We start from the raw sequence: 8035 nt of genomic DNA on the forward strand, positions 1-8035 counted from the left end.
AGAAGGCTGTGTATGCCCAAGGAGTCTAGTGGTATATACAGGTCTAATAAAAATAATACAGATAATAACAAATGTTGGTGAGAAGGTGAAGAACCATTACCTGCTGGCAGGAAAGTAAACCAGTGTACTTTGGAAAACAGGCTGACAGTTCTTCACAATGTTAAACATGAAGTCACCAGATGACTCACATACTCAGGGAAAATGAAAACATATGTCCACAGAAAAACATCCACCTAAAGGAAATCAGTCCTGAATGCTCAGTGAAAGGACTGATGCTGAAGCTGAAGCTCCGATACTTTGGCCACCTGATGAGAAGAACTGACTCATTCGAAAAGACCCTGATGCTGGGAAAGATTGAAGGCAGGAGGAGAAGGGGAAGACAGAGGATGAGATGGCTGGATGGCCTCACCAACGCGATGGACGTGAGTTTGAGCAAGCTCCGGGAGTTGGTGATGGACAGGGAAGCCTGGCGTGGTGCAATCCATGGGGTCGCAAAGAGTAGGACACGACTGAGTGACTAAACTGAACTGACACATTCACAGAAGCATCACCCATAATAACCCAAAAGCAGAAACAACCCAAATGTCCATCAGCTGATGAATGGATGAATGAAACGTGGTATATCCATATTTGAAACGTTATTCAGCCATAAAAAGAAACGGGATTCAGAAATGTCCTACAACACAGATAAACCTTGAAAATGTCATGGTAAGTGAAAGAGGCCAATCACAAAAGACTACATGGAGCCTATTACACAGAGCGAAGGAAGTCAGAAAGAGAAACACCCATACAGTATACTAATGCACATATATGGAATTTAGAAAGACAGTAACAACAACCCCATATGCAAGACAGCAGAAGAGACACAGATGTAAAGAACAGACTTTTGGACTCTGTGGGAGAAGGCGAGGGTGGGGCGATTTGAGATAATAGCACTGAAACATGTATATTACCATATGTAAAACAGATGACCAGTGCAAGTTAGATGCATGAAGCAGGGCAGTCAAAGCCAGTGCTCTGGGACAACCCAGAGGGATGGGGTGCGGAGGGAGGCGGGAAGAGGGTTCAGGACGGGGGAAACACAGTTACACCCCTGGCTGATTCATGTCGATGTATGGCAAAACCCACAGCCGTGAAGTAATTAGCCTCCAAGTAAAATTAATTTAGGAAAAAAAAAACCCCACAACTACATGAAATATATATGAAATGCTCATAATGGGTTAGTCTATAAAGACAGAAGGGCTTCCCTAATACCTCAGCTGGTAAAGAGGCCGCTGCAACGGGGGAGACCTGGGCTTAATCCCTGGGTTGGGAAGATCCCCTGGAGAAGGGAAAGGCTACCCATCCCAGTATTCTAGCCTGGAGAATTCCATGGACTATACAGTCCATGGGGTCGCAAAGAGTTGGACACGACTGAGCGACTCTCACTTACCTACTTAACTTATAAAGACAGAGAGTAAACTGGTGGTTACCAGAAGCGGGGGAAACTGGGTGGGTATCTGGAGTCTATTTGTTTCTAAGGGCTGCCATGATAATTACTGCAAACCTGAAGGCTCAAAACAACAGAAATGTACTCTCTTCCGGCTCAGGAGGCCAGAAGTCCAAAACCAAGTGTTGGCAAGTTCTGTCCCCTGTGGGGACTCTGCGGGAAAATCCTTCCACGCTGTTCTCCCGGCTTCTGGCCGCTGCTGGGGGCGCTCCGGCTTGCGGGGCTCTGTGCCTCAGCTCTGCCCCCAGCTTCACACTGCCGCCTCTCTGCATCTCTGCGTGATCCTTTTCTCTCTCTTATAAAGACTCATCACTGGCTTTAAAATCCCTAATCCAGAATGATCATATCTCACAATCCTTACTTTAATGACATCCACAAAGACCCTCATTCCAAATAAAGTCACTTTTTGAGAATCTAAATGGACATATCTTTGTGGCCACAATTCAACCCACACCTGGGGTGCTGGCAATGGGGTACAGGGTTCCTTTGGGAAAAAAAAAACTAAATGTATGGATGTGACAGTTGGACCATAAAGAAAGTTGAGCGCTGAAGAATTGATGCTTTGAACTGTGGTGTTGGAGAAGACTCTTGAGAGTCCCTTGGACTGCAAGGAGATCCAACCAGTTAGTCCGAAAAGAAATCAGTCCCGAATGAAGACTGATGCTCAAACTGAAGCTCCAATGCTTTGGCCCCTGATGTGAAGAACTGACTCATTGGAAAAGACCCTGATGCTGGGAAAGACTAAAGGCAGGAGGAGAAGGGGACGACAGAGGATGGGATAGTTGGATGGCATCACTGACTCAATGGACAGGGAAACCTGACATGCTGCGGTCCATGAGGTCACAAACAGACACAACTGAGCGACTGGACTAAAACACCGAATTCTATAACTGATTGTGGCGATGCCTGCACGACTTTAGGAATATACTGTAGGCCACTGTATACTTTAAATGGGTGAACTGTGTGGTGTGTCACTTCTATCTCAGTGAAGTTATTATTTTGAAACAAGAGTCACAGGAAACTCCCAGGTGGTTGGGACTCTGCGCTTTCACTGCCAAGGGCCCGGGTTCACACAGTCGTTGCAGAACAACCGAAAAAAGCGTCAGAGTATGTTAATGCACCTGTTATTACTCAACTATAAGAAATAAATATGTTTCTTCATAGATCCATGAATGATTCAAACAAACAAAGCGTTGCCTTACTCCACACATCTCTAGCACAGTAAGGCTCCTGAAAAATAGAGCTGAATATCCTACTCAAACAGGGTTTTTGAAAGAGAAAATTGGTTGGTTAGCAATGTCATTTCAAAATCCCCTGGAACTCAAAAGATTATCACAGTAGCAGCTGAGTATGATTTCCCAAACCAAACTGAGTATTAAATCAGTGTAAATTTGTACTGTACTTTTAGAAATCATTGTTTAGATGTCCTTGAAAGGAGAAAACTTTTCCAGCAATGTTTATCTGCGACTCACTACATGACATAAATACTACGCACATGAGGCCAGATACTGAGATTAAGGTTCAGATATCAGAATATCCCTTACCTTGATTCAGCCCTTTTCTGCAAAGCCAGGACTTGTCTGGCTGTCGGGTTTTCATGGAGCAGAGGTGTAGGATACTGTCTTCCATGCTTCAAGAATGGAAACAAAAGTTCTGAAGACAGGAGAGCCCACAGAAAGTCTGCACCCTTGAAACTCTTGCTGATGTCGGAAGAGACTGAGGACCACCTCGGACGCCACTCCGCCTTGAGAGCCTCCCTGACACCTTGGGCACAGCTCTCCTTCCTGTGTCCTCCAGTGATACCTGATACATTCCTCTCTGCATGGCCTGCTTCAGGATAAATCATCAATGAATTGGTTAAGTGTAAACCTAATAAAGTATGTTTCACAGAAAATTATGTGCTGCTGCTGCTGCTGCTAAGTCGCTTCAGTCGTGTCTGACTCTGTGCGACCCCATAGACGGCAGCCCAGCAGGCTCCCCTGTCCCTGGGATTCTCCAGGCAAGAATACTGGAGTGGGTTGCCATTTCCTTCTCCAACGCATGAAAGTGAAAAGGAAAATTATGTGGAGGCCACCAAAGAAAACTTAAATTGTATAGCAGTCATACTGAAAAGATAGGGAGAAACAGGAGACATTAATTTCAATAATATATTTTACTTAACCTAATGTGCTTATGAACTGTGGTGTTGGAGAAGACTCTTGAGAGTCCCTTGGACAGCAAGGAGATCAAAGAGTCCATCCTAAAGGAAATCAGTTCTGAATATTCATTGGAAGGACTGTTCCTGAAGCTCCAATACTTTGGCCACCTGATGCAAAGCGCTGACTCATTAGAAAAGACCCTGATGCTGGGAAAGATTGAGGGCAGGAGAAGGGGACGACCGAGGATGAGACGGCTGGATGGCATTACTGACACAACAGACATCAGTATGAGCAAGCTCTGGGAGATGGTGAAGGACAGGGAAGCCTGGTGTGCTGCAGTCAGTCCATGGGGTCGCAAAGAGTCGGACACAACTGAGCGACTGAATAACAGCAACAACAATATATCCCAAATATTATCAAGACAATATGCCATCACCATAGAAAACTTTAATGAGGTTTTCTGTTTGTTTTTTTGGCTTGGCCATTCGCTATGCAGGATCTTAGTTCCCTGACCAGGGGTTGAACCTGCACCTCCTGCAGTGAAACTGCTGAGTTTTTAACCACTTGACTGCCAGGGAATTCCCCCAAACAGCTATTTAACACAAACAAAGGCTGTAAGAAAGGTCTGTTTGAGGAAGAGCTCACCGGACGCAGAAGTTTGGGAAAGAGAACTGTGCAGTGTGAGAAGATAAAGCCAGAGATGTGGGTGGGATCCTAATAGTCACGCAAAGTCCAGGAAGTCATGGCAGGGAGTCTGGAGTGCGTTCAAAGGGCAGAAGTACAGCGGATTCTGTGACTCTGTCTCTCCCTTTGGCCTTCTTTGTCTCTCTCAAGTAGATAAAGTGAGTAGCACGTAGAGTCCTGAGGGGGCCTCTTGTCTCTCGGGGACCCCTAACTGACACAGTATCAATAGAGTGCAGAACCAAACTAAGACAATCCAGCTAGGTTTGGGTCAACAAATAATGAATCAAGGAAAGAACAACTTCTTTGAATGCATAAGTTCAGTTCAGTCACTCAGTCGTGTCCGACTCTTTTTGACCCCATGAACCACAGCATACCAGGCTTCCCTGTCCATCACCAACTCCCGAAGCCCACCCAAACCCATGTCCATTGAGTCGGTGATGCCATCCAACCATCTCATCCTCTGTTGTCCCCTTCTCTTCCTGCCCTCAATCTTTCCCAGCATCAGAGTCCTTTCAAATGACTCAGTTCTTCACATCATGTGACCAAAGTATTGGAGTTTCTAAGAGTAATATACAATTAACTGTTTTGATGTGTTGCTATAAAGGTGAACGTTTATATAAAATTTCAACAATTTTCCTGCACTCTAGCTTACAGAGCTCATTTATCCAATTGCATTTCATGTGAAGTCTAATGTCTACTTGGATGCCTTCTGGAGTATTATGGTGCTGATTACTGAGACTTAATTTTATAAAATACCTCTTGATGACAGCTTGAACCAAATCCTTTCCAGTGCTTTCCTAATGTCTCTTGGCGACTTGTGAAAGGTGAAGAAGCCACACTAATCCTTGCTCTCAATCACAGTTGCAGGAAACTGGGACAAAATAATTTCCTGCAAGCAGGTCACCATGTGAGCTGAGTAACTGGTGGCCTGGAGGGGCTCAGGGCTGCTGTGTCTGAAAAGCAGCTGTTGAGGAGACTTACAGTGGAATTCACAGGGACCTTCAGAGGAGGCTGCAGATCTAAGCAGAGGGATTTTCTTTCCTATTGATACTCTTAAGAATTTTTAAAAGATTGCTTCAATTAAAATTTTTTTAGTTTTCTTTAAAAAATTCAGAATGACAATTAAAAAATTTTTTTTAATTTATTTTTCAAGAATGACAGTTATCTCATGCCTTATCTTTGTCAGAGTTTCCACTTTACAGCATGTACATCTGGCAAGTTACAAAAAGAATTTAAATGGAAAACTATTCCTTCCCACCTCCCTTTCTGTGATTCTTATCCTCATTCTTATCCTACTTCCCACTTTTACTCCATCCTTCTTAAGATATGTTGACAGCTTATGGGATTTCATTTATTCACTCAACAGTTAGTAAAGCACTACCCTTATTCTTTGGTTATACAAAGCTGTCTGTGTTAGTCATGATTCTTGGTTACAGGCAGCAGAAACCAACTCAACACACAGGAAAAGAATATTCTGGAAGAAGCAGATGGGAGGGAGGAAACCTAGGTATGGGAAATGGACAGGAAATAAGGCAGTGGTGGAGGGCCAGCAAGCAGGAAGACACAACCATTTTCAGCAGAAACCACTGTTCAGGTGCCACCACCACTGAAGACCACTGTCACCGTGAACAAGGCCTAACCATCTCACCCTATTTGTGTTGTTAGTTCAAGATTCTGCGTTCCAGGTGGGAGAAGTGATTGGCCAAGCCAGGTCCCGTGTCCACGCTCTAGTATCTGGAGAAAAGGAAAGAGTGTTTCTGATCCTTTTACGCTTTCACAGGGGAGGTAAACTCCACAAAGGCAGCACGAGGGAGAGCTCAATAATAGGAAGGAACGCGGCCGCCGAAAGCAACTACACGCTTCAGTACAGAAGGCACTGACTTTGTCCTTAAGAAGCCCTTAGTCTTGAAGGAAAGACACACAACAAACAGATGAAACCCAACACAGAATAATAAACACAGAGACATGATCAAGAAAAAGTACAGTGCCAAGGCTCGGAGCACAAACTGCAGACAGGTGGCTACATCTTGCTTCTGCGGGGTGTAAGCTGCATGACCTTGAAAAGGTGTTTAACCTCCTGTTGCCTCGTCACTTGCAAAGAAAAGTTAATATTAGTAATCGCTTCAGAGGACTGCTATTAAATAAAGCATGCAAAGCAATCAGCATAGTGCCTGGTACACAGTAACACTTCAGTACATGTTAGCAATGATTATTACTATAAAGGGCAACTGGGACTCTATTAGAATTGGCAAAAAGTCCATCATTCACTCATATAGAATGCCAAACTATGGGCTCTATCCATTCCAGAAAATGGATTCATTTTAATTTTGTCGTTGGGAGCATATAGGTAACTCTGCCTAAAACAGGGACATAAATTGTAATCATATCTTTTCATCTTTTCCCCAGTTCCTCATTTAATATACAGAAAAATGGGTTGGGTAGGGTGAAGACAACTCATAATATTTGCATCAGATTCTTGAAAGGTTTAGTAACTTCAGAAACAAAGTTGGGGCCTCCACACTAGAAGGAAGGTATGCAAAAAGAGCTTTTAAGAATGATTATGTTGAGGGAGGAACTGGAACTGCATACACACACCTGAATATGGAACCAGAGGAACCAGAGATCAAATTGCCAACATCTGTTAGATCATCGAAAAAGCAAGAGAATACCAGAAAAACGCCTACTTCTGCTATATTGATTATGCCAAAGCCTTTGACTATGTAGATCACAACAAACTCTGGAGAATTCTTTAAGAGATAGGAATACCAGAACACCTTACCCGCCTCCTGAGAAATCTGTATGCAGGTCAAGAAGCAAGAGTTAGAAAGACATGGAACAACAGACTGGTTCCAAATTGGGCAAGGAGTGCGTCAGGGCAAGGAGTACGTATTGTCACCCTGCTTAATTAACTTACATGCAGAGTACATCATGAGAACTGCAGGGCTGGATGAAGCACAAGCTGAAATTAAGATTGCCAGGAGAAATATCAATAACCTCAGATATGCAGATGACACCACCCTTATGGCAGAAAGTGAAGAGGAACTGAAGAGCCTCTTGATGAAAGTGAAAGAGGAGAGTGAAAAAGCTGGCTTAAAATTCAACATTCAAAACACTATGATCCTGGCATCCAATCCCATCATTTCATGGCAAACAGATGGGGAAACAATGGAAACAGTGACAGACTTTTATTTTCTTGGGCTCCAAAATCACTGTAGATGGTAACTGCAGCCATGAAATTAAAAGATACTTGCTCCTTGGAAGAAAAGCTATGACCAACTTAGACAGCATATTAAAAAGCACAGACATTCCTTTGCCAACAAAGGTCCATCCAGTCAAAGCTATGGTTTTTCCAGTATTCATGTATGGATGTGAGAGTTGGACTATAAAGAAAGCTGAGCATCGAAGAATTGATGCCATTAAACTGTGGTGTTGGAGAAAACTCTTGAGAGTCCCTTGGACTGCAAGGAGATCCAACCAGTCCATCCTAAAGGAAATCAGTCCTGAATATTCATTGGAAGGAATGACGCTGAAGCTGAAACTACAATTCTTTGGCCACCTGAGGCAAAGAACTGACTCACTGGAAAAAGACTCAGATGCTGGGAAAGATTGAAAGCAGGAGAAGGGGATGACAGAGGATGAGATGGTTGGATGGCATCATCGACTTGGTGGATACGAATTTGAGCAAGCTCCGGGAGTTGGTGATGGACACGGAAGCCTGGCGTGC

This window comes from Capra hircus, chromosome 18 (genome assembly GCF_001704415.2).
Source record: "Capra hircus breed San Clemente chromosome 18, ASM170441v1, whole genome shotgun sequence".
NCBI classification, from domain to species: domain Eukaryota; kingdom Metazoa; phylum Chordata; class Mammalia; order Artiodactyla; family Bovidae; genus Capra; species Capra hircus.